Genomic DNA, 27,113 nt, shown 5'->3' with positions numbered 1-27,113 from the left:
AATGGTTTACTGACCATGGTATTACTGTGCTCAATTGGCCTGCCAACTCTCCTGACCTGAACCTCATAGAGAATCTGTGGGATATTGGGAAGAGAAAGTTGAGAGACGCAAGACCCAATACTCTGGATGAGCTTAAGGCTGCTATCGAAGCATCCTGGGCCTCCATAACACCTCAGCAGTGCCACAGGCTGATTGCCTCCATGCCACGCCGCATTGAAGCAGTCATTTCTGCAAAAGGATTCCCGACCAAGTATTGAGTGCATAACTGAACATAATTATTTGAAGGTTGACTTTTTTTGTATTAAAAACACTTTTCTTTTATTGGTCGGATGAAATATGCTAATTTTTTTAGATAGAAAATTTGGGTTTTCATGAGCTGCATGCCAAAATCATCAATATTAAAACAATAAAAGGCTTGAGCTACTTCAGTTGGTGTGTAATGAATCTAAAATATATGAAAGTCTAATGTTTATCAGTACATTACAGAAAATAATGAACTTTATCACAATATGCTAATTTTTTGAGAAGGACCTGTATACCCTGTTCATTATCATTGCATTGCAAGGCTCTGTGGAAAGGGTTGATGAATACTGAGAGACTAGGACTTTGAATAGAGATGAGCGAATTTCTCAAAACCTGCTATTTCCTGGCTGCAGAGAGCCTGTATAGCGATGTAGAAAACTGTGCCTTGCAGAAACATGCATAGGGAGTCTGCTGTGGTAGTGAAACAATACTGTCAGTCAGTATGACACGCATATGACAGGCGTCACTCCTAGAATCACTTCACAGTATGTTTCTATGTTTCTATGAAAGAGCGCACTCGTTTTACACCGTCAACTGATTCCACATAGATTCCTACAGAACCTGTTCTGTTAAATGCTGATAAATGTTGAGACCCCCCGACAGAGTGGAGAGGATGTCAGCAGTAAGATTGTGTTGAAGTTGCTGATTATTTTGCCCTTCTTCTGATCCGTCAGAAGAACAACCCCCAGAAAACGGATGCTATCTGATGATCTGCCTTTACTCGGTCAGCAAGTCATCAGTAGTGCTAAGGCCAAAGAAAAAACAAACAGGAGTGGATCCAAAACAGAGATGACACATGAATGGAATATTTGCATGTCTTATGTGTTTTGTACCCACTCATGCTTTTGGCTACCAAATCATGAGCATATCCTGATGCAAAATAGGGACCATGTGATACAGGCCTTACGGCTGCTCCAAAGACAGGATCCATTGTGTGTCTCATTTTTCCATCCTGCTGACAGATCAAAAGAAGGGTAAAATAAATGGTGATGTCAACAAGGCCAAAAAGGGAAAATAGCGACCTCATCATAAAGTGGTGAGGGTGGGAACAGCATCAGAAGTCCACAGAGTTGCCCAGTGACATAGTGGTGAGGTGGCAGCAGCATGAGGAGACCACAGAGTGGTGAGTTGGCAGCAGCATGAGGAGACGACAAAGTGGTGAGGTGGAAGCAGCATGAGGAGACCACAGAGTGTTAAATTGGCAGCAGCATGAGGAGACCACAGAGTGGTGAGTTGGCAGCAGCATAAGGAGACCACAAAGTGGTGCGGTAGCAGCAGCATAAGGAGACCACAGAGTGGCCCAATGACAGAGTCTGGTCTCCTCATGCTGCTGTCAACTTAACACTCTGTCACTGGGCCACTCTGTGGTCTCTCCTCATGCTGCTGCCACCTGACCACTCTGTAGTCTCCTCATACTGCTGCCACCTCACCACTCAGTTTTTTGCTGATGCTGCTGCCAACTCAACATTCTGTGGTCTCCTCATGCTGCTGACAATTTAAAGGGAACCTGTCACATTGAACATGGTGTCTAAGCCTCAGGCAGTATGTTATAGAGCAGGAGGAGCTGAGCAGATTGATGTATAATTTTATGGGAAAAGATTCAGTAAAACCTGTAATTTATACATTTACAGTCCTTCTCATTCTGGGCTTTGAGGTCAAGGAGGCAGTCCTATCAGTGATTGACAGCCTTCCCTCTATGGCTGTGTATATAGAGATAGCTGTCAATCACTGATAGGACCGCCTCCTTGACCTCAAAGCCCAGAATGAGCAGCACTGTAAATGTATAAATTACAGGTTTTACTGAATCTTTTTATGTCAAATTTTCTTGGTGACAGGTTCCCTTTAACACTCTGTGGTCAACAGAGTGTTGAGTTGGCAGCAGCATGAGGAGACCACAGAGTGGCCCACTGAAAGAGTGGGGAGGTGGGAGGCAAAAGCATAGCCAGTACCAGAACAAGATGTTGGGTGTCACCTGGCAGCAGGTGTGTGGCATCAGGCTGGAGGCATTATCAGAATAGTAGCTGACACAGGTAGTTAGAAGAAACAGGTTTCTTTTTACAAAGTTAGGGTGTGGCACCATGGATGATTTAGTCTGATGCATCACGCACACTGGTGTGTCGAAATTCTGATTCATCTTCACAAAGGTCATTTTCTCCATATTTTGGGTGTAAAGACGAATTTTCCTTTGGGTAACTATGGCCCCCTCCACACTAAACACCCGCTCTGTTGCCACACTACTGGCTGGGCAGGAAAGCTTGTCCATGGCAAACTCGGCCAGTTACGGCCACAAATCAAGTTTGCCTGCCCAGTAGTCCAGGGGATTTTCGATGTGGGGTAGAAGGGTACAGTCCAAGTATGCCACGACCTGCTGGTTCAGGTTATTCTCCATGTCTAGCTGCTGGTGAGTAGTGTCTACACTAGAATCCAGACTTAAGTTTCTGCTGATGGAGTTGGTACTTCTTCTGCAACCCCCCCCCAGGAGCTGTAAGAGTGGAACATGAGAACAGAGGGCCCCCAGTCAGACCTTTGTGAGGATGCACACATAGGCAGTGGCCAACTGAAAACATAGGATGTCTCGATAGTAGTTCAGTTTGTCCTCCCTCTCAGCGGGTGGAAAAAAAGCCCCCATTTTGGGCCGGTAGTAAGGGTCTACCATGGTGGAGAGCCAATAGTTATCCCTCTGCCGAATGGTGACAAGTCGGCTGCCACTACGCAAGCAACTGAGCATGCATCAGGCCATTTGCGAAAATAACTTGGAGGGATTCCCTATCTCCACTGCATACTGCCACGGTGTGTTTGGGTCATCTACTTGGTCTTCCTGATTGCCCTGTAGCTTCTCCTCTCCTGTCACCTGTGTGAGATGGGGAAACAGCTCTCCTTGTCTGAACATTGTGTTTGTTTAAATAAATTTAAATGATCTGGACTGACATTTTGCTGTTTGGCCACAAGATGCCGCTGTTTTCAAGACTGAGCTAACAGACTGCATATATTTTCATATTCATGAGAGGTGTGTTTTTCAGAACTTGCTAGAATAAGCAGCAGCCATCTTAGAAGCTAGCAGGACTGAGGAACTATGTGTGAGCAGAGGATCTGATGGATCCAGGAGTAAGAGGACCCCTCAGTGACTACAGCTGCAGCTGGGTGAAGCTGAGCGTTGTCCAATAGTGATGGACGAACATCGGCTGGGACGTTTCGCAAACACGCGTTCGCGATCAAATATTTACGAACCGCGCGTTCGCGGCGGGCCCCATTCACTTTAATGGCAGGCGAAATATTTACGAACCACGTGTTCGCGGCGGGCACTATTCACTTTAATGGCAGGTGAACCTGAAAAATCTTTAGGTCATATTTACAGCCACCAAATACTTACTAGAAGTGCACAAATAGTCCCACAACAGTGACATACCAGAGGGGTATCAATGGCAAAAATTCCCACAAAAATATGTATTTTAATCAGGGGCCATTTTTATGCGTCTTAAAGGGAAACTCTCAAAAATGTGCCCTGCTGGAGCCTAGAAATTTTTTATTTTAGGCCACGGGAGTACGGGCCCCAAAAATTAGGCATTCACCTGACAGAAAAGAACAAGTGATTATGTGGCTGGAGGTATATTAGACGGTCAGTGGATAACAATTTTACTGTAGGCCAGTGAAGTACAGGCGTCAAACTTTGGCATTCCCCGGACAGAAAAGAACAAGTGGTTAAGTGGCTGGAGGTATATTAGGCGGTCAGTGTAGCTGGCCAGCTAAGACCTGTCCTAGGTTGCTAATATAGCTTATATGTTTATACAGCTAGACCTGCCAATAATCTTAATACAGTTCCTATGTTTGTGTGTTAAAGACAAAAGCAGAGTTATTTACAGTGACTTCATGTTTGGATGTCATATAACTATTATATTTTGTGTTCACAGAAGCAGAAAAGATAGTATGCCTTTAAGATTTATTATATAATGTAAGGTAAGCTCAATGACACAGCAGAAACAACATAGAGTTAAACTGTTGTTGCTGGGCAGGAGTCTTGACCAATCACAGCCAGCCTCACACACAGCCTGATTGGGAAATCCCCCTAGAAGGAGCTGCTAGAATCATTACACCAGAGGAGAGGAGCTGAACAGACATTCACTCCACTAAAAGCTGTGTTTTATGGAAGCAGAGAGGCCAAAATAGGTATTAAGAACAGAATCGAAAGGGTAGTTTAGACGCACAAGTTTGCGTGACCACCACACGGGGTGCCCACAGTCGAGGAGTAACACCCCACTACTCAAAATAGTATAGAATAAATATATAAGAGACTGGGCACACCTCCAGATATTGGGCCACTGACTTTAATGATATTCAATTAAAAATGACAATAATATAATAAAAACCTATAAACAATGTATTACTAATAAAATACAAAAATACTATAACAATGCGATCATAAATAAGGCGCTAAAAATGGAAAATAGAGATCAGCAGCAATCATATAAATGTGAAAAAAGCGCAAAACTGGAGTAGTACTGTAGCAGAGAATGACAGTCACTGACAAAGGGAGAGTTCCTTAACCCCTTAGTGACCAAGCCTGTTTGGGCCTTAATGACCAAGCCAAATTTTGGAAATCTGACATGTGTCATTTTAGCTTAGAATAACTTTGTAACGGTTTTGCACATCAAAGTAATTCTGACATTGTTTTCTCGTCACATATTGTACTTTACTTAGGTGGTAAAATTCTACCGATAAAATATGCGTATCCTTATTAAAAAAGTGAAATTTTATGAAAATTTGTAAAAAACTGCACATTTTCCTATTTTCAACTGCAATATTTCATATACATACATAAATACTATTCAATATTTTTTTATCAGAAATTTATTTCCACATCTTTACTTTATTTTGGCTGCACTCACAAAAATTTTTACTTTTTATTTTTTTTTATTTAGGAGACTTTACATTTTAACATAAATGTTAAAATTTTTTAAGTACATATTTTTTCCTGAAACAAGCCAAGTTTACAGAGGTTTATAAGTGTCAGAATAATAGAAACCCCCCAAAAGTGAACCCATTTTAAAAACTAGGCCCCTTAACGTATTTATCTATGGGTGTAATGAGTTTTTTGACCCACTAGTTTTTTGTAGAAATTAATGCTAAGAAGGTGAAAAAAAATGTAATTTTCATTTTTTACACAAAAGTGTCAATTTAAAGACAGATTTTTTTCTACAGAGCACATGAAAATGAAGATGTACACTCCAAAATGTATCACCCCATTTCTCCTGTCTTCAGAAATACCCCCATTGTGGCCCTAATCTTATGTCTTGACAAACGGCAGGGCCCAAACATAAAGGAACACCCAGTTGTTTTCAGAACACAAAATTTGCTTGAAAATGGTTTAGGCCCCATTGCACACTTGTAATGGCGTTCAGCTGCCAAAACAATAGAAAACCCCCACAATGGACCCCATTTTGAAAACTAGACCCCCTAAGGTATTCATCTAGGGGTGTAGTGAGCATTTAGACCCCCTAGTTTTTTGTTGAAATTAATGCTAAGAAGGTGAAAAAAATGTAATTTTCATTTTTTACACAAAAGTGTCAATTTAAAGACAGATTTTTTTCTACAGAGCACATGAAAATGAAGATGTACACTCCAAAATGTATCACCCTGTTTCTCCTGTCTTCAGAAATACCCCCATTGTGGCCCTAATCTTATGTCTTGACAAACGGCAGGGCCCAAACATAAAGGAGCACCCAGTTGTTTTCAGAACACAAAATTTGCTTGAAAATGGTTTAGGCCCCATTGCACACTTGTAATGGCGTTGAGCTGCCAAAACAATAGAAAACCCCCACAATGGACCCCATTTTGAAAACTAGACCCCCTAAGGTATTCATCTAGGGGTGTAGTGAGCATTTAGACCCCCTAGTTTTTTGTTGAAATTAATGCTAAGAAGGTGAAAAAAATGTAATTTTCATTTTTTACACAAAAGTGTCAATTTAAAGACAGATTTTTTTCTACAGAGCACATGAAAATGAAGATGTACACTCCAAAATGTATCACCCTGTTTCTCCTGTCTTCAGAAATACCCCCATTGTGGCCCTAATCTTATGTCTTGACAAACGGCAGGGCCCAAACATAAAGGAGCACCCAGTTGTTTTCAGAACACAAAATTTGCTTGAAAATGGTTTAGGCCCCATTGCACACTTGTAATGGCGTTGAGCTGCCAAAACAATAGAAAACCCCCACAATGGACCCCATTTTGAAAACTAGACCCCCTAAGGTATTCATCTAGGGGTGTAGTGAGCATTTAGACCCCCTAGTTTTTTGTTGAAATTAATGCTAAGAAGGTGAAAAAAATGTAATTTTCATTTTTTACACAAAAGTGTCAATTTAAAGACAGATTTTTTTCTACAGAGCACATGAAAATGAAGATGTACACTCCAAAATGTATCACCCTGTTTCTCCTGTCTTCTGAAATACCCCCATTGTGGCCCTAATCTTATGTCTTGACAAACGGCAGGGCCCAAACATAAAGGAGCACCCAGTTGTTTTCAGAACACAAAATTTGCTTGAAAATGGTTTAGGCCCCATTGCACACTTGTAATGGCTTTGAGCTGCCAAAACAATAGAAAACCCCCACAATGGACCCCATTTTGAAAACTAGACCCCCTAAGGTATTCATCTAGGGGTGTAGTGAGCATTTAGACCCCCTAGTTTTTTGTTGAAATTAATGCTAAGAAGGTGAAAAAAATGTAATTTTCATTTTTTACACAAAAGTGTCAATTTAAAGACAGATTTTTTTCTACAGAGCACATGAAAATGAAGATGTACACTCCAAAATGTATCACCCTGTTTCTCCTGTCTTCAGAAATACCCCCATTGTGGCCCTAATCTTATGTCTCGACAAACGGCAGGGCCCAAACATAAAGGAGCACCCAGTTGTTTTCAGAACACAAAATTTGCTTGAAAATGGTTTAGGCCCCATTGCACACTTGTAATGGCTTTGAGCTGCCAAAACAATAGAAAACCCCCACAATGGACCCCATTTTGAAAACTAGACCCCCTAAGGTATTCATCTAGGGGTGTAGTGAGCATTTAGACCCCCTAGTTTTTTGTAGAAATTAATGCTAAGAAGGTGAAAAAAAATAAAAATAGCTCCACGAACCATCCCAAAGGGATCCCTCCCTCCCTGGAAAGCCCACAAACTAAACAGAAAATGAGAATAAATTGAATTCCTGACCCCCCCCCCCCTGTTCTTTTTGGTATTAAATAAAATTAATAATTTGCAACCGTATGGTACGTTTCAAAGCAGGGGTAATTACAGAGCCCTGGTTGTGATGGGCAGCTGGGGCAGTAAATCCGGGTGTCCCTCCTCCTTCCATGTTTGCTACACACCCGGCATCTTTTCTGTGGATACGTTTTGCTGGTAGTGGCAGGGACGGGGTGAGGGAAATGGCGTTCTAAAAGCCTTCGAACGTCCTCCGATTCGAAGGCTTGCCTAGGTGCGGGGGACTCAAACAGGAGACTCTCAATCACCTTCTCCTGGTACTCGAGGAAGTTAAGGTTTCCCTGGGACTTTTTGAATAAAATAAAACTATTATAGGTAGCAATCTGGATGAGGTAGATTGCTACCTTTTTATACCAGGCCCTGTTTTTTCGCTTCACCAGGTAGGGGTGAAGCGCTTGGTCCGAGAGGTCTACACCTCCCATAAATTTATTGTAGTCTGTCACACAGACCGGTTTGTGCTTGTCCGCCGTAGCCCCCCTCTCCCTAACTGTCACTGTGGTGTCTGCATGCAAGGTGGTCAGCATGTAGACATCCTTCCTGTCCTTCCACTTCACGGCAAGCAGCTGGTCACTTGCGAGGGCGAAGGATGTTCCTTTCTCCAAACGTTTGGAGACCAGCGGTTGTGGGTATCCAACTCTATTTTTGCGGACTGTCCCACAAGCCCCTGTGTTTGCAGCATGGAGGGATTTATAAAGGGGTATACTAGTGTAAAAATTATCGGTGTACACGTGGTACCCTTTGTGCAGGAATGGTGCCAATAAATCCCACACAATTTTTCCCGATGTGCCAATATTTTCGGGGCAGCCTGGGGGGTTAAGTTGGGAGTCTCTGCCCTCATAAATAGACAGGCCACAGGTGTAGCCGGTTGTGCTCTCGCACACCTTATACAACTTTACCCCATATCTGGCACGCTTGGAAGGAATATATTGACGGAAGGAAAGGCGGCCTTTAAAACTAAAAAGGGACTCGTCAACTGATAATTTTTTCTCAGGGGTATATAATTTCAAAAATAAATCTGTAAGGAGGGAAATAAGGGGTCTCAATTTATTTAGGCGGTCGAAGGCTGGGTCAGTTCTGGGGGGGACTTGGGAATTGTCTGAAAAATGCATGAACCGCATTATGACTTCATAGCGGTTACGGGACATAACTGCTGCAAACACAGGGGTTGAGTGGACAGTACTCGCAGCCCAATAGGATCGGACAGAGGGTTTTTTTACAATGCCCATGTCCAGGGTAAGCCCCAAAAATTTTTTTATTTCAGGGACACTTGTGGGGGTCCACCGTCTTACATAAATAGACGTGGGCTTTTGTACAGCAAACTGTGTGGCGTACAAATTAGTTTGCTGCACAATTAACTCCAGGACTTTATCATCTACAAATAAATGAAAAAAATCATAAGGGGTAAAATTGCCGACATCCACATTAATTTGGGGAGTGGGTAAAAATTGGGGTACTTGGGGGGAAAATGAAGTGGCAGGAACCCACGTAGCAGAAGGGACGGGACCGCTGGGTGGAGAATGAGGGGAGGTGGTGACTTCTACCACCATAGGGCTATGGGGTCTGGGGATGGAATCAGAGTCCCCGCTATCTGAAAATATTTCCGCCTCTGAAGCGGTGCCAGATTCAGAGTGGTCAGAGCAGAGAAATTCGTATGCCTGCTCCGCACTTAACAATCTCCGAGCCATTTTTTTTTTCTGTACAGCTCAGAAAAATTCAAATAACTGACCGTCCCTAAAAATGACTGACACCCACCGACTGACGGAGTGACACCCACCGACTGACGGAGTGACACCCACCGACTGACGGAGTGACACCCACCGACTGACGGAGTGACACCCACCGACTGACGGAGTGACACCCACCGACTGACGGAGTGACACCCAACAACTCACTGACTGACACCCACTGACCGCCAGTAACAGACGAACAGGGTCCCTAATAAAGATAAATGACTGTAACTAATAGACGTCTAATGACGGACGCCTAATCACGGACATCCACTGACCGCCAGTTACTGACGGACAGTTTATAATTTGATTTTTTTTCTTTTTTTTTTCACAGTATGTAATCACAGAGCCAGGACAGAAGTCTGATCTCTCTCTCCTCACAGAACAACTGCGCTGAGGGGAGAGAGAAGCACAGCCCCTGTCCTGGCCATGTTTTGTAAATATAATGGATGTGATCTCCATGATAGGTTTATCATGGAGACCACATGATCAGGGACCATTATTATTGGTCCCTGATGGTTACTGTGCTGAAGGCAGATCTTCAGCACAGTAACCAGTGCGCATGTCTGTGCCATTTTTTTTTTTTTTATTAGATGGGGGGGGGGGGGGCCCTAATAACTTTATTAAAATATATCTAAGGACCCTATTGCCCCGATCGGGGTGCTGGGGGACCCGATCGGGGTGCTGGGGACCCGATCGGGGCATAACTTGAACTTCTCTCTCCTCTCCTGAGGAGAGAGACCTTACAGTAAGCGGCGGCGGCCGGCTTTCAGTCTGCGCATGCGCCGGCCGCCGCCGCCATCTTCCTTGAGGGTAAGGGGGGTGGGGGGGTGAGGATCGGGACCCAGCTTAGGGATAGAAGTGCTGGGGGACCCGATCCTAGCACCGGAGACTTTCTCCCTCCTCTCTCACATGAGAGGAGGGAGAAAGTTTTAGTTCAGGCTTCATTTTCGGTGATCGCCGTGATAAAGTGTATCACGGCGATCACGTGATCAGAGACCGCTTGTCACGGTCTCTGATCACTGCCCCGAGCCCTCAGCTACCTCCGGTAGCTGCGGGCACGGAGCTACTACGCTTGATTTTAGCGTTAACTCGGGCTGAAGTGCCGCCGTAAAAAGGCGGCGCTCCAGCCCAAGGCCCCTTAGTGACCGCCGTAAAAACACGTATGGGTGGTCACTAAGGGGTTAAAAGCTGCAGTACGTTTACAGAGCAGCCGGCAACAGGATCTTATTTTAAGAGTCAATGTCCCTTATAGGTACCAGAAATTTGCGGAACAGCCAACAGCAAGATAGCAGTTAGGTGAACAACCAGATGAATATTCTTATAAGGTAATAACACTCCGTATCTGTCACAGGCAGCTTTGTACTACCTGTATAGCGCGTACAGTGAAGTTAGTTCAGTGCAGGAGAAAGCTAAACATACGGCGGCGTCCCGCTGCATGTATGGCTCAACAATGTTTCGCTACAAAGTTACTTGATAGCAAACTGGATTACGCCGACCTCAAAGTCGGAACGGTCTTACCCGCTTGGTGCGGCCCCAGCCATCCTACGATATTCAGATGGACTTAAGCTCTCTATCCACCAGAGTTTCGTTCGCTGGCGTAGGTTTGCACACGTGGGTCCGCTGGTTTGGCTTCGGATCCAGTATAGTAGTGCCCTCCACGCGAACTTTCAGTGGACAATGAGCAGCAGTCTTTATCCTTTAAGTAGTGCACTACTTCTTTAAGAGATGGGGGGTCTGACCAGACGCGTTTCGGGGCTGGAGTGTCCCCTTCTTCAGTGGTTATCAGACCTCCCCCCCAGACGGCTCTTTTATATGGTGAAGAATTTGAAATTAAGACCCGGCAAGGGTCATCACCCGGAACAACTCCCAATTTTGTATTTAACCCTTGCATGTGTTTTCTTGCTTCTTGAGTTAAGTATACAACTTAGGCATAGTGATTCCATTATTTGTTAAGTCCTCCTGTTCCTTCACTGTTCATGCATTTGTACACTTATCTAGGACTCTATGCATATTTTTTACAAAGCCGCAATTTAAGTTACTACGATATATATGTATTTTTTCCTCCTGATTATCAATTCTAGTAGCACTTTATATCGGTAGCATAAACATACATTTAGTTAAAAGTTAAAAAATCTATATATGTATAAAAACTGTTTTCTTTATTTTAATAAATAAAAATATTTTTCATCGACGATCTGAACGAACAATAAAATATCAATAAAAATATATAATATAAAATAGCAATACAAAACAATCAATGAGAAAGGGGGAAATCAAGACACATGATGTAATAGAGTCTAAAATTAATCGATACAGGCACGTCTAGTTGTGAACATAAATATAAAAATATATGTGTATTGAATGTTAGCATCACAAAATGACCCCCCATAATGCGTCTATGCCATATGGTTCTTGGGCTAATTTGGTTATTGATATAGTTCTTTGGTGTAGCTCGAAATCTGTACATTCATGGAACTAGAATAAAGGCATAGATGCATGGAACACGGATATTTCGAATTTAGATTGTTTGTAATAAAATAAATAATTTCTTCTATATAGAAAATATCCTACAAAAAACTTTTTTATTTATTTATAAAATCCTTCATAAAATCCTTCTATTTTATGAGGTAAAGTTCAGTATTGTGTTGCGGGGCCCTCCATCCGGACTACGTGAGTGTTTTGAAGGCCCACTGCCGAGGGGGAAACCCGCCAAACTGAATAAACCGTTAGGCGGAGATCACCCCCGGCAGGAGGCCCCCACTGACCTCATAAAAAGCCAAATAGCTCGTATTCCGCATTGAGGCCTCCCGGAAACATAGTTTCCATTTAGAAAATTCTCCGTGTCTCCATCCTAGACATCTTACTGATGTGGTTCCCTCCTCTCCAACTTCTAGGAACTTTGTCTATAGCAGCAAACTTTAGGCCAGTTGGGTTACTGTTGTGGGCAATTTTAAAATGTCTAGATAAAGAATGGGTTTCTACCCCTTTTCTGATGTTTCCTACGTGTTCCGCAATCCGTTTTTTCAGGGTTCTTTTAGTCCGGCCTATATACTGTAATTTACACGGACACTCTATGATGTAGATCACATTGTCTGAATGACAAGTCAGAAACTTCTTTATATTATGTTTAAACCCGTTGGTTGTTGAGATTACCTCCTTAGTGTGTTTACCAAAGGAGGTAATTTTGCAGTTACAGCATTGTCCACATCTGATGAAGCCAATCAAATTAATCCATTTCTGTAAAGTTGGTTCTTTTAGTCTATCTTCCCTGACTGTTGGTGCTATTTTGTTCCCCAGGTTTGGTGCCTTTGTGAAGACTATTATAGGTTTGGGAGGGATAATTGTCCCCACCACCTTATCCTTTTTAATTGTGTCCCAATGTTTGTAAATAATATTTTTAACTTTCTTATGTTCGCTGCTATATGGTAGGATTATTTTTAACTGATTCTCCTTTTTAGTTTTGTCTTTCTCCACTTTATCCTTTTCTGCGAAAAATTCACCCCTTTCCATATTTCTCACCCTAATCGGTGCTGATTCTAAAATTTCTTCTGGATAATCCTTATTTAAAAATTGTTGTTTCATTTTAACTGCTTCAAGTTCAAACTGCTCCATTGTTGTGCAGTTGCGCTTTAGCCTGCGGAATTGGCCCTGGGGGATATTTAAAAGCCAACTTGGTAGATGGCAGCTGTTAAATAGAATATAACTGTTACGTGATGTTGGCTTTATGTATGTGCAGATCTTTATTGTCCCGTTTTCCACGTAAATTTTCAAATCTAAAAATTCTAGGCTTTCTCTACTGTTGGTACCTGAGAATTTGAGATTAAAATGTTGTCATTAATGGAATTTAAAAATGTGTCGAGTTTTCCGGGTCCTGATCGCCAAATAAAAAACACATCATCAATATATCTCTGCCAGAGCACCAGGTCCGTCCCCAGTTTGGGGGCCACTATTTGGTCCTCCCACACGGCCATAAAAAGATTGGCATAACTGGGGGCGAACCTGGTGATTATAACTGTACACTGAACCAGTTGTATGTGTGTTTACTTACAGTTCCACCAATTGCAAATTCAAATTCCACCAAATTCAAATTCCATATTGCAATCCAAATTGCATACAACCATACCAGATCATACTCAACCAATCTGCAAATATTTACTGCTAACTGCATTCTGCAAATTGCGAACAAATTCAGCAATTTTGCAATTTGCTGAAAATGCGAACATATGGCGATTTTTGTACGCGCCATATTTTTTTGCATAGCGCCAAACTTTGACCCAGGACACATCCATCAGCTGGGACAGGACAACTAATTGAGGCATTTCAGCACATGGACACCCCCCCTTCCCTATAAATAAACCCGAGTGTGATATACAAACCGGATTCCAAAAAAGTTGGGACACTATACAAATCGTGAATAAAAACTGAATGCAATGATGTGGAGGTGCCAACTTCTAATATTTTATTCAGAATAGAACATAAATCAGGGAACAAAAGTTTAAACTGAGAAAATGTACCATTTTAAGGCAAAAATATGTTGAATCAGAATTTCATGGTGTCAACAAATCCCCAAAAAGTTGGGACAAGGCCATTTTCACCCCTGTGTGGCATCTCCCCTTCTTCTTACAACAACAGACGTCTGGGGACCGAGGAGACCAGTTTCTCAAGTTTAGAAATAGGAATGCTCTCCCATTCTTGTCTAATACAGGCCTCTAACTGTTCAATCGTCTTGGGCCTTCTTTGTTGCACCTTCCTCTTTATGATGCGCCAAATGTTCTTTATAGGTGAAAGATCTGGACTGCAGACTGGCCATTTCAGTACGCAGATCCTTCTCCTACGCAGCCATGATGTTGTGATTGATGCAGAATGTGGTCTGGCATTATCTTGTTGAAAAATGCAGGGTCTTCCCTGAAAGAGATGACGTCTGGATGGGAGCATATGTTGTTCTAGAACCTGAATATATTTTTCTGCATTGATGGTGCCTTTCCAGACATGCAAGCTGGCCATGCCACACGCACTCATGCAACCCCATACCATCAGAGATGCAGGCTTCAGAACTGAGCGTTGATAACAACTTGGGTTGTCCTTGTCCTCTTTGGTCCGGATGACATGGCGTCCCAGATTTCCAAAAAGAACTTCGAATCGTGACTCGTCTGACCACAGAACAGTCTTCCATTTTGCCACACTCCATTTTAAATGATCCCTGGCCCAGTGAAAACGCCTGAGCTTGTGGATCTTGCTTAGAAATGGCTTCTTCTTTGCACTGTAGAGTTTCAGCTGGCAACGGCGGATGGCACAGTGGATTGTGTTCACTGACAATGGTTTCTGGAAGTATTCCTGAGCCCATTCTGTGATTTCTATACAGTAGCATTCCTGTTTGTGGTGCAGTGTCGTTTAAGGGCCCGGAGATCACGGGCATCCAGCTATGGTTTTACGGCCTTGACCCTTACGCACAGAGATTGTTCCAGATTCTCTGAATCTTCGGATGATGTTATGCACAGTTGATGATGATAGATGCAAAGTCTTTGCAATTTTTCGCTGGGTAACACCTATCTGATATTGCTCCACTATCTTTCTGCGCAACATTGTGGGAATTGGTGATCCTCATCTTGGCTTCTGAGAGACACTGCCACTCTGAGAAGCTCTTTTTATACCCAATCATGTTGCCAATTGACCTAATTAGTGTTAATTGGTCTTCCAGCTCTTCGTTATGCTCAAATGTACATTTTCCAGCCTCTTATTGCTACTTGTCCCAACTTTTTTGGGATTTGTTGACACAGTAAAAATTTGAATCAATGTATTTTTCCTTTAAAATTATACATTTACTCGGATTAAACGTTTGATCTGTCATCTACGTTCTATTACAAATAAAATATTGACATTTTCCATCTCCACATCATTGCATTCAGTTTTTATTCACAATTTGTTTAGTGTCCCAACTTTTTTGGAATCCGGTTTGTAGTTGCACTGATTGCATCCCTTTAAATCCCTTCCCATACTGCATCACTTTGCGGTTTATAGAACTTCCTGGAGTGTGTGCATGTTGGATGCTACTACTGAGTCTTCTACAGATAAGTTTTGTTCATTCATTTGTATTTTCCTGTTTGCTGGATCCCAGGTGACCCTGACTCCCTCCGTATCAAGTGTAGGGAGCCGGTGGTCGTGTCCCCTCACTATTATAGGGTGTTCAGGTGTTTATACAGTCGAGGAACGAGGATATGCGATCATCTACCATTGAGATTTTTGCATAGGCTGAGCAGTTAGGGAGAGAGCCAGGTCTGTTGCAGGGCTATCCCTTTGGTTCCTTAGTTTTGGATCCAGTCAGTCGGATCTTCATTTAGTGTCGTCTAGTTTTCTGCACACCTTCCGTGACATTATAAACCGCCAAAACTGTCTTAAGCATGAATCCGGTTTCAACCTTGATTGACCGCATGCAGGGTCTTTCACTGGAGGTAGAAGATCTCCGGAAAACTGTCTCTCAGTTTGAGGTGACCGTTTCTGCTTGTGTTCATGGAATTTGTTCTGAGCCTAAAATCTCGCTTCCGGATACGTTCTCCGGGGGTAGTGAGAATTTTGCTCGTTTTAGAGAGGCTTGCAAACTCCATTTTCGCCTACTTCCCCATTCCTCTGGTGATGAGGAGCGGAGGGTGGGGATCATCATCTCGCTGCTCAGGGATAACGCTCAGTCTTGGGCCTTTTCACTGCCGGTGGGGGCACGGCCCCTCTGTTCAGTGGATGAATTCTTTTTAGCCCTGGGTCAGATATATGATGATCCGGATCGTATTGCTCTGGCTGAGTCTAGACTACGTCTTTTATGTCAGGGTAAACAATCCGCAGAGATATACTGCTCAGAATTTCGGAGATGGGCAGCTGATACTGGTTGGAATGATGCTGCACTCCGAAGTCAATTTTGCCATGGTCTTTCAGAGGGATTGAAAGATGCATTTGCCTTTCATGAGAGACCTACCTCCTTGGACTCTGCCATGTCTCGGGCCGTTCGTATTGACAGGCGTCTTAGAGAGAGAGGAGAGATCACTCCTTGCTGTCATACTCAGTCCAAGGACAGTGCGGCGGTCTCATTCAGTGCACAGGGGTCTCAGTCGCTCTCAATCCCTTCTGAGCAGGGGCCCATGCAGCTGGGTTTGCTTGCCTCTGACAATAGAGGATTCAGCTCTCATAGGAAGGTCTGTTTCTGTTGTGGAGGTATAAATCATTTGGCAAATGTTTGTCCCTCTAGGAGATTCAGGCAGTTTTTTGAGAGTAATAAAGAAACAAAAAGAAAAAAATCCTCTAAAAACGTTCCATCTGTTACTATTGGGAAGGTTGATGCGGAAATTGAAGGTTTTCCGTTTGCTTGTAGTTCCTGTTTTGTCCTACCTGCCAGGGTGGCGCTAGAGAGCAAGAACATTTTTTGTGAGATTTTTGTAGATAGTGGAGCAGCTGTCAATCTCATTGATAGTCAATTTGCTATAACTCATGGTTTCCAGGTATGCACTTTGGGAAAGGATATATCTGTTTTTGCTATTGATTTCGTTCCACTTTCTCAGAAATCAATAAAGGGCATAGTTCACAATATCCGTTTGATTGTGAGTGATACTCACGTTGAGGATGTGTCATGTTTCGTCCTAAGCGGGTTGCCTACTCCTGGCTCACTAAACATAACCCCACCATTGATTGGCTAGCGAGGCAAATAAATGGTTGGAGTGACTTTTGCAGAGAGAATTGCCTCACGACATCTGTTTCTGAGGTTTCTACTAAGACTGTACCATCTTTTCTCTCTGAATTTTTGGATGTGTTTTCTGAGAGTGGTGTTCAGGACTTGCCCCCTCACAGGGAGTACGATTGCCCTATTAATCTCACCCCAGGCGCCAAGCTGCCTAAATCTCGTTTATACAATCTCTCCCAACCTGAAAGGGTCGCTATGCGTGCTTATATCTCTGAGAGTCTGAGAAAGGGACACATACGACCCTCGAAGTCACCTGTTGCCGCTGTTTTTTTCTTTGTTAAGAAAAAAGATGGTTCTTTAAGACCATGTCTGGATTTCAGGGAGCTGAACAGTATCACAATTCGTGACCCTTATCCGCTTCCTCTGATCCCAGACCTGTTTAACCAGATTGTTGGGACTAAAGTTTTTTCCAAGTTGGATCTAAGAGGGGCATACAACCTGGTCAGGGTCAGAGAAGGAGACGATTGGAAGACGGCCTTCAATACCCCTGAGGGCCATTTTGAGAATTTGGTTATGCCTTTTGGTTTGATGAATGCTCCAGCCGTCTTTCAGCATTTTGTGAACAGCATTTTTTATCATTTAATGGGGAAATTTGTATTAGTGTATCTAGATGACATTTTGATTTTTTCTCCTGATTTCAAAACTCATAAGGAATACTTACAAAAGGTCTTACTCATCCTGCGGGAGAATAAATTGTATGCTAAACTGGAAAAATGTGTGTTTGCGGTTCCAGAAATTCAATTTCTGGGGTTTCTTCTCTCCGCTTCTGGTTTTCGCATGGACCCCTAGAAGGTCCACGCTGTGCTTGAGTGGGAGCTTCCTGAGAATCAGAAGGCGCTGATGCGTTTTTTGGGTTTTGCCAATTATTACAGGAAGTTTATTTTGAATTATTCCTCTGTTGTTAAACCACTCACTGATATGCCTAGAAAGGGGGTAGATTTTTCCTCCTGGTCGGTAGAGGCCCGTAAGGCCTTTTCTAATATCAAGGAGAGTTTTGCTTCCGCTCCCATCTTGGTACAACCAGATATTTCTCTACCCTTCATAGTTGAGGTTGATGCTTCTGAGGTGGGTGTGGGTGCGGTCTTGTCTCAGGGTCCCTCTCCTGCCAAATGGCGACTGTGTGCCTATTTCTCGAAGAAACTCTCCTCCGCAGAGAGAAATTACGATGTGGGAGATAGGGAGTTGTTGGCCATCAAGTTAGCTTTTGAGGAATGGCGCCATTGGCTAGAGGGAGCCAGACACCCTATTACCGTGTTTACTGACCATAAGAATCTGGCCTACTTGGAGTCAGCCAAGCGTCTGAACCCGAGACAGACCAGATGGTCTTTGTTCTTTTCAAGGTTTAATTTTGTTGTCACAATCCGCCCTGGGGTTAAGAATGTGAAGGCTGATGCCCTGTCACGTTGTTTTCCGGGAGGTGGGAATTTTGAATACCCGGGTCCCATTTTGGCTGAAGGTGTGGTGGTCTCTGCTCTTTATCCTGAATTGGAGGCAGAGGTTCAGGTAGCCCAGTCAGAGGCTCCTGATCTTTGTCCTCCTGGGAGGTTGTTTGTGCCTCTCGCTTTAAGACACAAGATTTTTAAGGAGCACCACGATACTGTCCTTGCTGGGCACCCGGGGGCAAGAGCCACAGTGGATCTCATCGCTCGGAGATTCTGGTGGCCGGCGCTTCGTAAGTCGGTTGAGGGTTTTGTGGCAGCCTGCGAGACCTGCGCTCGTGCCAAAGTCCCTCATTCACGGCCATCAGGTCCTCTCCTTCCGTTACCCATTCCTTCCCGTCCTTGGACACATCTGTCCATGGACTTCATTACGGACCTGCCTCGTTCCTCGGGGAAGACTGTGATTCTGGTGGTGGTGGACCGTTTTAGCAAAATGGTGCATTTCATTCCTTTTCCTGGCTTGCCCAATGCTAAGACGCTAGCGCAGGCATTTATTGATCACATTGTCAAATTGCATGGTATTCCTTCAGACATAGTCTCTGATAGGGGCACACAGTTTGTTTCCAGATTCTGGAAGGCTTTCTGTTCTCGCTTGGGGGTTCGGTTGTCATTCTCTTCTGCTTTCTACCCGCAGTCGAATGGTCAGACAGAGCGCGTCAATCAGAATCTGGAGACATATCTGCGCTGTTTTGTGGCGGAGAATCAGGAGGATTGGTGTTCATTTTTGTCCCTTGCTGAGTTTGCTTTAAATAACCGTCGTCAGGAGTCCTCTGATAAGTCACAATTTTTTTGGTGCATATGGGTTTCATCCGCAGTTTGGGACATTCTCTGGAGAAGGGTCTTCTGGTTTACCTGATGAGGACAGATTCTTCTCGTCTTTGTCATCTATTTGGCAAAAGATTCAGGATAATCTAAAGAGCATGAGTGAGAGATATAAGCGTGTGGCGGATAAGAGACGTGTGCCTGGTCCGGACCTGAATGTTGGTGATCTGGTGTGGTTGTCTACTAAGAATATCAAATTGAAGGTTCCCTCCTGGAAGTTGGGTCCTAAGTTTATTGGGCCTTACAAAATCTTGTCCGTCATCAATCCTGTTGCCTACCGTCTTGATCTTCCTCAGACTTGGAAGATCCATAATGTTTTTCATAAGTCCTTATTAAAACTTATGTCCAACCCATTGTACCCTCGTCTTTGCCTCCTCCTCCGATTGTGGTTGATGGTAATCTTGAATTTCAGGTCTCTAGGATTGTGGATTCTCGTGTTGTCCGCGGTTCTCTCCAGTACCTCGTTCATTGGGAGAGTTATGGTCCTGAGGAGAGGATGTGGGTCCCAGTGACGGACATTAAGGCCACTCGTCTCATCAGGGCTTTCCATAGGTCCCATCCTGAGAAGGTGGGCTCTGAGTGTCCGGAGTCCACTCGTAGAAGGAGGGGTACTGTCACCACCAGACATCTGAGAAGCTCTGACAGACGTCCTTCAGAACCTCCTCCTTGAGGTTCCTTTTGTTTTGCTTTCATTTTCTCATCTCGTTAGCCTCTCTCAGCTGTCATGTAGTTGCACTGATTGCATCCCTTTAAATCCCTTCCCATACTGCATCACTTTGCGGTTTATAGAACTTCCTGGAGTGTGTGCATGTTGGATGCTACTACTGAGTCTTCTACAGATAAGTTTTGTTCATTCATTTGTATTTTCCTGTTTGCTGGATCCCAGGTGACCCTGACTCCCTCCGCATCAAGTGTAGGGAGCCGGTGGTCGTGTCCCCTCACTATTATAGGGTGTTCAGGTGTTATACAGTCGAGGAACGAGGATATGCGATCATCTACCATTGAGATTTTTGCATAGGCTGAGCAGTTAGGGAGAGAGCCAGGTCTGTTGCAGCGCTATCCCTTTGGTTCCTTAGTTTTGGATCCAGTCAGTCGGATCTTCATTTTGTGTCTTCTAGTTTTCTGTACACCTTCCGTGACAATGAGGCTCCAGTACACCCACCAGATGGCTGTGTTGGAGGAGCAGCACGCAAAGGACATGGAGGAACTCCTCAACCTCCATGCTCAATTAAAGGCATTGCCATAAGGCAAATTGTTAATTTATTTTATATTTTTCTGTTTTCAAAAATATACTGTTTTACTTAACAAATATTGTGTGTTTGTTGTTATTTTATTAATTTAAAGGGAACCTGTCACCATGATTTAGCGCATAGAGCTGGGGACATGGGCTGCTAGATGGACACTAGCACATCTGCAGTACCCAGGTCCCATAGCTCTCTGCGCTTTTATGGTGTTAAAATACCGTTTTTAGTGATATGCAAATTACCTCCTATGTGTCCTGTAGCCGGAGATGAGTCCAGCGGAAGGGAGCCCAGCACCGCCCCGCGTCCGCCGAATCTCCTCCTTGCCTGCTGACGTCATAGAGCTGCATTGCCGAAATCTCGCGATGCGCGAGCTAGCGCATGCGCAGTCTCGGCATCATGTTCATTCCCTGTACTGGAATCAGCACAGGGAACGAACTACGCATGCGCTAGCTCGCGCATCGCGAGATTTCGGCACTGCAGCTCTATGACGTCAGCAGGCAAGGAGGAGATTCGGCGGACGCGGGGCGGTGCTGGGCTCCCTTCCGCTGGACTCATCTCCGGCTACAGGACACATAGGAGGTAATTTGCATATCACTAAAAACGGTATTTTAACACCATAAAAGCGCAGAGAGCTATGGGACCTGGGTACTGCAGATGTGCTAGTGGCCATCTAGCAGCCCATGTCCCCAGCTCTATGCGCTAAATCATGGTGACAGGTTTCCTTTAAGTTTTCTTATTAATTTCTAAACATTAGGTTACAGTAAGGCCCTTATACTCCATCACAAACTCATCAGTAGACTGACAAACATCACCTGCAGGTAGATATAAAAGGGACATTATTTGTCCTACACAGAACTTCAATGCATTTTGATAATCGTTGAGTATATGGCCTACACATAATTATTAAGTAATTGGATAATATCAGCATTTATTGTTAACGGTGGATTATAAGGCCTACACCAATCTCCGAATCATCTTGACAAACCAGCAGCAGGCATATGGGTAGTTAACGTTGTAGTTTAAGGTCTACACATAGCGCTGACTCACTCTGCAGGAACAGACAGCAAAATGTTATTAGTTTTTAGCGTTAAGTGTAAAAGAAAATTGAATTTTTTTCTCTATTATTCGGTAATCCAATTTTTTTTAGGAAAATAAAAACAATTGAAGACAGCAAGTTAAAATTGACATAAATTTGACTGATTAATAATAAATAAAATAAATAAATAATAATTTTGTGTTATAAGAATACAAATTATTAATATTTCTATCCAGCCAATTAAATCATTAGGAACAAAAACTTTATTATTATTAAAAGAGCTCAATTGATAAGTCTGAGAACTAATATCAAATTTATTTAGAAATAATTCTGGATACCCCACAAAAAAAAAAACTGTTATAATAAGCAAAAATGGTAAAGGCATGTTGTAAAAACTAAACAGCACGGATCCTTGATAGCGCACTTATTACAAAAAAATTTAAATGTCCTGGCATTGCTTGCACCAAACAGACCGAAAAATGCGATTACATATATAGTACGTATTTTTTTATTCAAATTTTTTAAAGCTTTGTCTATATATATTTTGCATGTGCAAATTATTATTACATAATTTTCAATATTTAAAAAAATATATAAAAGTAACTATCTCTATATACATGTGTCATTCAGGCTTCATTAACAAAACTGGATTGTCACACGGAGGAGTATAACGCCAGTCAGACCCAACCATGTAGATAGGTCAACACGGAAGTCAGCCATCCCTCCCAGGACAACAGACATCATGTTCGAACCTTAATCCGTAGCAAAAGAAAAAAAAACATAAAAAAATAAATTAAAATTTTTCATTAGGTTCATCAATAAGTCCAGTACAATTTTTAGTGCACAAGACCTTTTGACAAGGGAAGGCCACATGCGGTCCACAACTTGCTACATCGTGAACCACAACACTGGCGCCCCAAACCCAATTTATTTTTTAAAATAAAACATAATAAAATAAAATAAAGTAAAATAAATTAATTTTGCAAATGAAACCTAACAACACAGGATTCATTTTTAAAATAATATTATTTATATACATATTTCTTTGTCTAAATATTGACAATACATAATTAACACAGCACATGCATGAATATGAACAATCCAAACCATGTTTTGAGAATTCTACACTCTAGACTTGTTATAGTGCAAAGTAGAAAAAGTGATCCATGCTGGTTGCCTACGCACGATTAAGAACCTTCATGTTTTACAGTTAACACTGTAGTAAAATGCAGACTCAAAAGTTATGATTCACAAATTATGATTCATAACTATGCAGAATAAGGGAATAAAATAACCGTTAAGTACACTGTTATTAAAAAAATATATATTGTCGTAAAGTTCTCAAATATCTGGTTTGTACCTGGATTTAAATTAGGTCTAATGCTCCCTGAACCACTAGTTCACATTTGATACAAGTTGCATGATGGCATTGTCTTCTTCTAGACTGCTCATGGCATCACTAAAGAAAACATTAATTAATGTATTAATAACCTGGTCACTTGATCTGTTGAATTAGTCCTGTGACCTCATTCTTTCAAAACATACTGTTGCTCAATGCTGAACATAGACTTGAACAACTGTAGCAACGCCAGAATATAGCACTGGACCCACAGGCTTGAACAGTAGGCACTAGGCATGATGGGTGCATCACTTCATTTTTCTCTCTTTTTGTTGAGCCTATCACTCTGGAACATGTTAAATCTTGAATCATCCGAGAAACATAAAATTCTGCCATTGCTCCAGAGTCCGATCTTTAAGCTCCCTAGCATATAATTTTTTTAGATATCAAAATTCAATAAATATATGATTTTTCATAAGGGTATTGTAAACAAATGTTCAGTACCAATGTCTTGAGTTCCCATTTCATTGTGCTTTTTAAAAAAGCACCTACTTTCACTGTTAAACATTTCCCGGATTTTGATTGTGGTTTTAGTAAGATTTTTTTTTACAAAAAGTTATAGTTATTGCCAAGCAGGATAATAAAGTTTATATTTACATATAGCTTAAATATCCATCTTTTTACTTATCAGTTCTACACTTCAATTTTCTTAAAGTGTTTAGAACATTTATTACACACATTTTAGGACTCAATCTATTGAATATTTTGCTCTATGTTTGATACTTGACACTGTATTGACCTTTCTGTAAATTACAAACATAATTTTTACAGAAGCAGAAGATATATATTTCTGCATTGTTGTTTATGAAATTAAAAGAAAAAGAATACGGAGCAGAAAAACATATAACACATTCCTTAATTTTCTAATTGGTGGCTCCAAAAATATTATTTAATAAAAATAACGTACTGTATTTAATTTTGTAAGTGTACTAAAGAAATAGTATTAAAGCTACAATTTAAGACCAAAAGAACTGTAAACATGTAAGACATCAGCATTGAAATGTAAACTATGCAGTTAAATGAATAGAAAACGTATAGACTCATCAAAGCACAAATTGTAGTCTTATTAGGCCCCTACATGACCCATATAGATCGGGACAGTCAGCCGCATCCACCAGAGGATTTTTGGAAAATCTAGTATGAGGCCCACATATAGCTAGGCCCAAATCAGCAGGACAGGCAGCAACAGATCAAGTGTTATTAGGCCCCTAGATGACTCAGATAGATCAGGAGTCAGGACAGACGGCAACATCCAGCAAAGGATTTTTGAAATTGGTATAGAATGAGGCCAACGTATAGCTAGGCCCAAATCAGCAGGACATGCAGCAGCAGCAGTAGATCGGGTGTTATTAGGCCCCTAGATGACTCAGATAGATCAGGAGTCAGGACAGGTGGCATCATCCACCAGAGGATTTTTGAAAATGGTATAGAATGAGGCCCACATATAGCTAGGGCAAAATTAGCAGGACAGGCAGCAGCAGCAGTAGATCGAGTGTTATTAGGCCCCTAGATTACTCAGATAGTTCAGGAGTCAGGACAGGTGGCATCATCCACCAGAGGATTTTTGAAAATGGTATAGAATGAGGCCCACATATAGCTAGGCCCAAATCAGCAGGACATGCAGCAGCAGCAGTAGATCGAGTGCTATTAGGCCCCTAGATGACTCGGATAGATCAGGAGTCAGGGCAGCCGGCAGCATCCACCAGAGGATTTTTAAAATTTGTATAGAATGGGGCCAACGTATAGCTAGGACCAAATCAGCAGGACATGCAGCAGCAGCAGTAGATCGAGTGTTATTAGGCCCCTAGATGACTCAGATAGATCAGGAGTCAGGACAGGTGGCATCATCCACCAGAGGATTTTTGAAAATGGTATAGAATGAGGCCCACATATAGCTAGGCCCAAATCAGCAGGACATGCAGCAGCATCAGTAGATCGAGTGTTATTAGGCCCCTAGATGACTCGGATAGATCAGGAGTCAGGGCAGGCGGCAGCATCCACCAGAGGATTTTTGAAATTGGTATAGAATAAAGCCAACGAATAGATAGGACCAAATCAGCAGGACATGCAGCAGCAGCAGTAGATCGAGTGTTATTAGGCCCCTAGATGACTCAGATAGATCAGGAGTCAGGACAGGCGGCAGCATCCACCAGAGGATTTTTGAAAATGGTATAGAATGAGGCCCACATATAGCTAGACCCAAATCAGCAGGACATGCAGCAGCAGCAGTAGATCGAGTGTTATTAGGCCCCTAGATGACTCAGATAGATCAGGAGTCAAGACAGGTGGCATCATCCACCAGAGGATTTTTGAAAATGGTATAGAATGAGGCCCACATATAGCTAGGGCAAAATCAGCAGGACAGGCAGCAGCAGCAGTAAATCAAGTGTTATTAGGCCCCTAGATGACTCAGATAGATCAGGAGTCAGGACAGGTGGCATCATCCACCAGAGGATTTTTGAAAATGGTATAGAATGAGGCCAACAAATAGCTAGGACCAAATCAGCAGGACATGCAGCAGCAGCAGTAGATCGAGTGTTATTAGGCCCCTAGATGACTCAGATAGATCAGGAGTCAGGACAGGCGGCAGCATCCACCAGAGGATTTTTGAAAATGGTATAGAATGAGGCCCACATATAGCTAGGGCGAAATCAGCAGGACAGGCAGCAGCAGCAGTAGATCGAGTGTTATCAGGCCCCTAGATGACTCAGATAGATCAGGAGTCAGGACAGGCGGCAGCATCCACCAGAGGATTTTTGAAAATGGTATAGAATGAGGCCCACATATAGCTAGCCCCAAATCAGCAGGACATGCAGCAGCAGTAGATCGAGTGTTATTAGGCCCCTAGATGACTCAGATAGATCAGGAGTCAGGGCAGGCGGCAGCATCCACCAGAGGATTTTTGAAATTGGTATAGAATGAGGCCAACATATAGCTAGGACCAAATCAGCAGGACATGCAGCAGCAGCAGTAGATCGAGTGTTATCAGGCCCCTAGATGACTCAGATAGATCAGGAGTCAGGACAGGCGGCAGCACCCACCAGAGGATTTTTGAAAATGGTATAGAATGAGGCCCACATATAGCTAGGGCGAAATCAGCAGGACAGGCAGCAGCAGCAGTAGATCGAGTGTTATTAGGCGTCTAGATGACTCGGATAGATCAGGAGTCAGGACAGGTGGCAGCATCCACTAGAGGATTTTTGAAATTGGTATAGAATGAGGCCAACGAATAGCTAGGACCAAATTAGCAGGACATGCAGCAGCAGCAGTAGATCGAGTGTTATTAGGCCCCTAGATGACTCAGATAGATAAGGAGTCAGGACAGGCGGCAGCATCCACCAGAGGATTTTTGAAAATGGTATAGAATGAGGCCCACATATAGCTAGGGCGAAATCAGCAGGACAGGCAGCAGCAGCAGTAGATCGAGTGTTATTAGGCCCCTAGATGACTCGGATAGATCAGGAGTCAGGGCAGGCGGCAGCATCCACCAGAGGATTTTTGAAATTGGTATAGAATGAGGCCAACGAATAGATAGGACCAAATCAGCAGGACATGCAGCAGCAGCAGTAGATCGAGTGTTATTAGGCCCCTAGATGACTCAGATAGATCAGGAGTCAGGACAGGTGGCATCATCCTCCAGAGGATTTTTGAAAATGGTATAGAATGAGGCCAACAAATAGCTAGGACCAAATCAGCTGGACATGCAGCAGCAGCAGTAGATCGAGTGTTATTAGGCCCCTAGATGACTCAGATAGATCAGGAGTCAGGACAGGCGGCAGAATCCACCAGAGGATTTTTGAAAATGGTATAGAATGAGGCCCACATATAGCTAGGGCGAAATCAGCAGGACAGGCAGCAGCAGCAGTAGATCGAGTGTTATCAGGCCCCTAGATGACTCGGATAGATCAGGAGTCAGGACAGGTGGCAGCATCCACCAGAGGATTTTTGAAATTGGTATAGAATGAGGCCAACGAATAGCTAGGACCAAATTAGCAGGACATGCAGCAGCAGCAGTAGATTGAGTTTTATTAGGCCCCTAGATGACTCAGATAGATCAGGAGTCAGGACAGGTGGCATCATCCACCAGAGGATTTTTGAAAATGGTATAGAATAAGGCCCACATATAGCTAGGCCCAAATCAGCAGGACATGCAGCAGCAGCAGTA

The sequence above is a fragment of the Bufo gargarizans genome, chromosome 5 (genome assembly GCF_014858855.1).
Source record: "Bufo gargarizans isolate SCDJY-AF-19 chromosome 5, ASM1485885v1, whole genome shotgun sequence".
Classification (NCBI taxonomy): Eukaryota; Metazoa; Chordata; class Amphibia; order Anura; family Bufonidae; genus Bufo; species Bufo gargarizans.
This window is presented reverse-complemented; position numbering follows the sequence as displayed.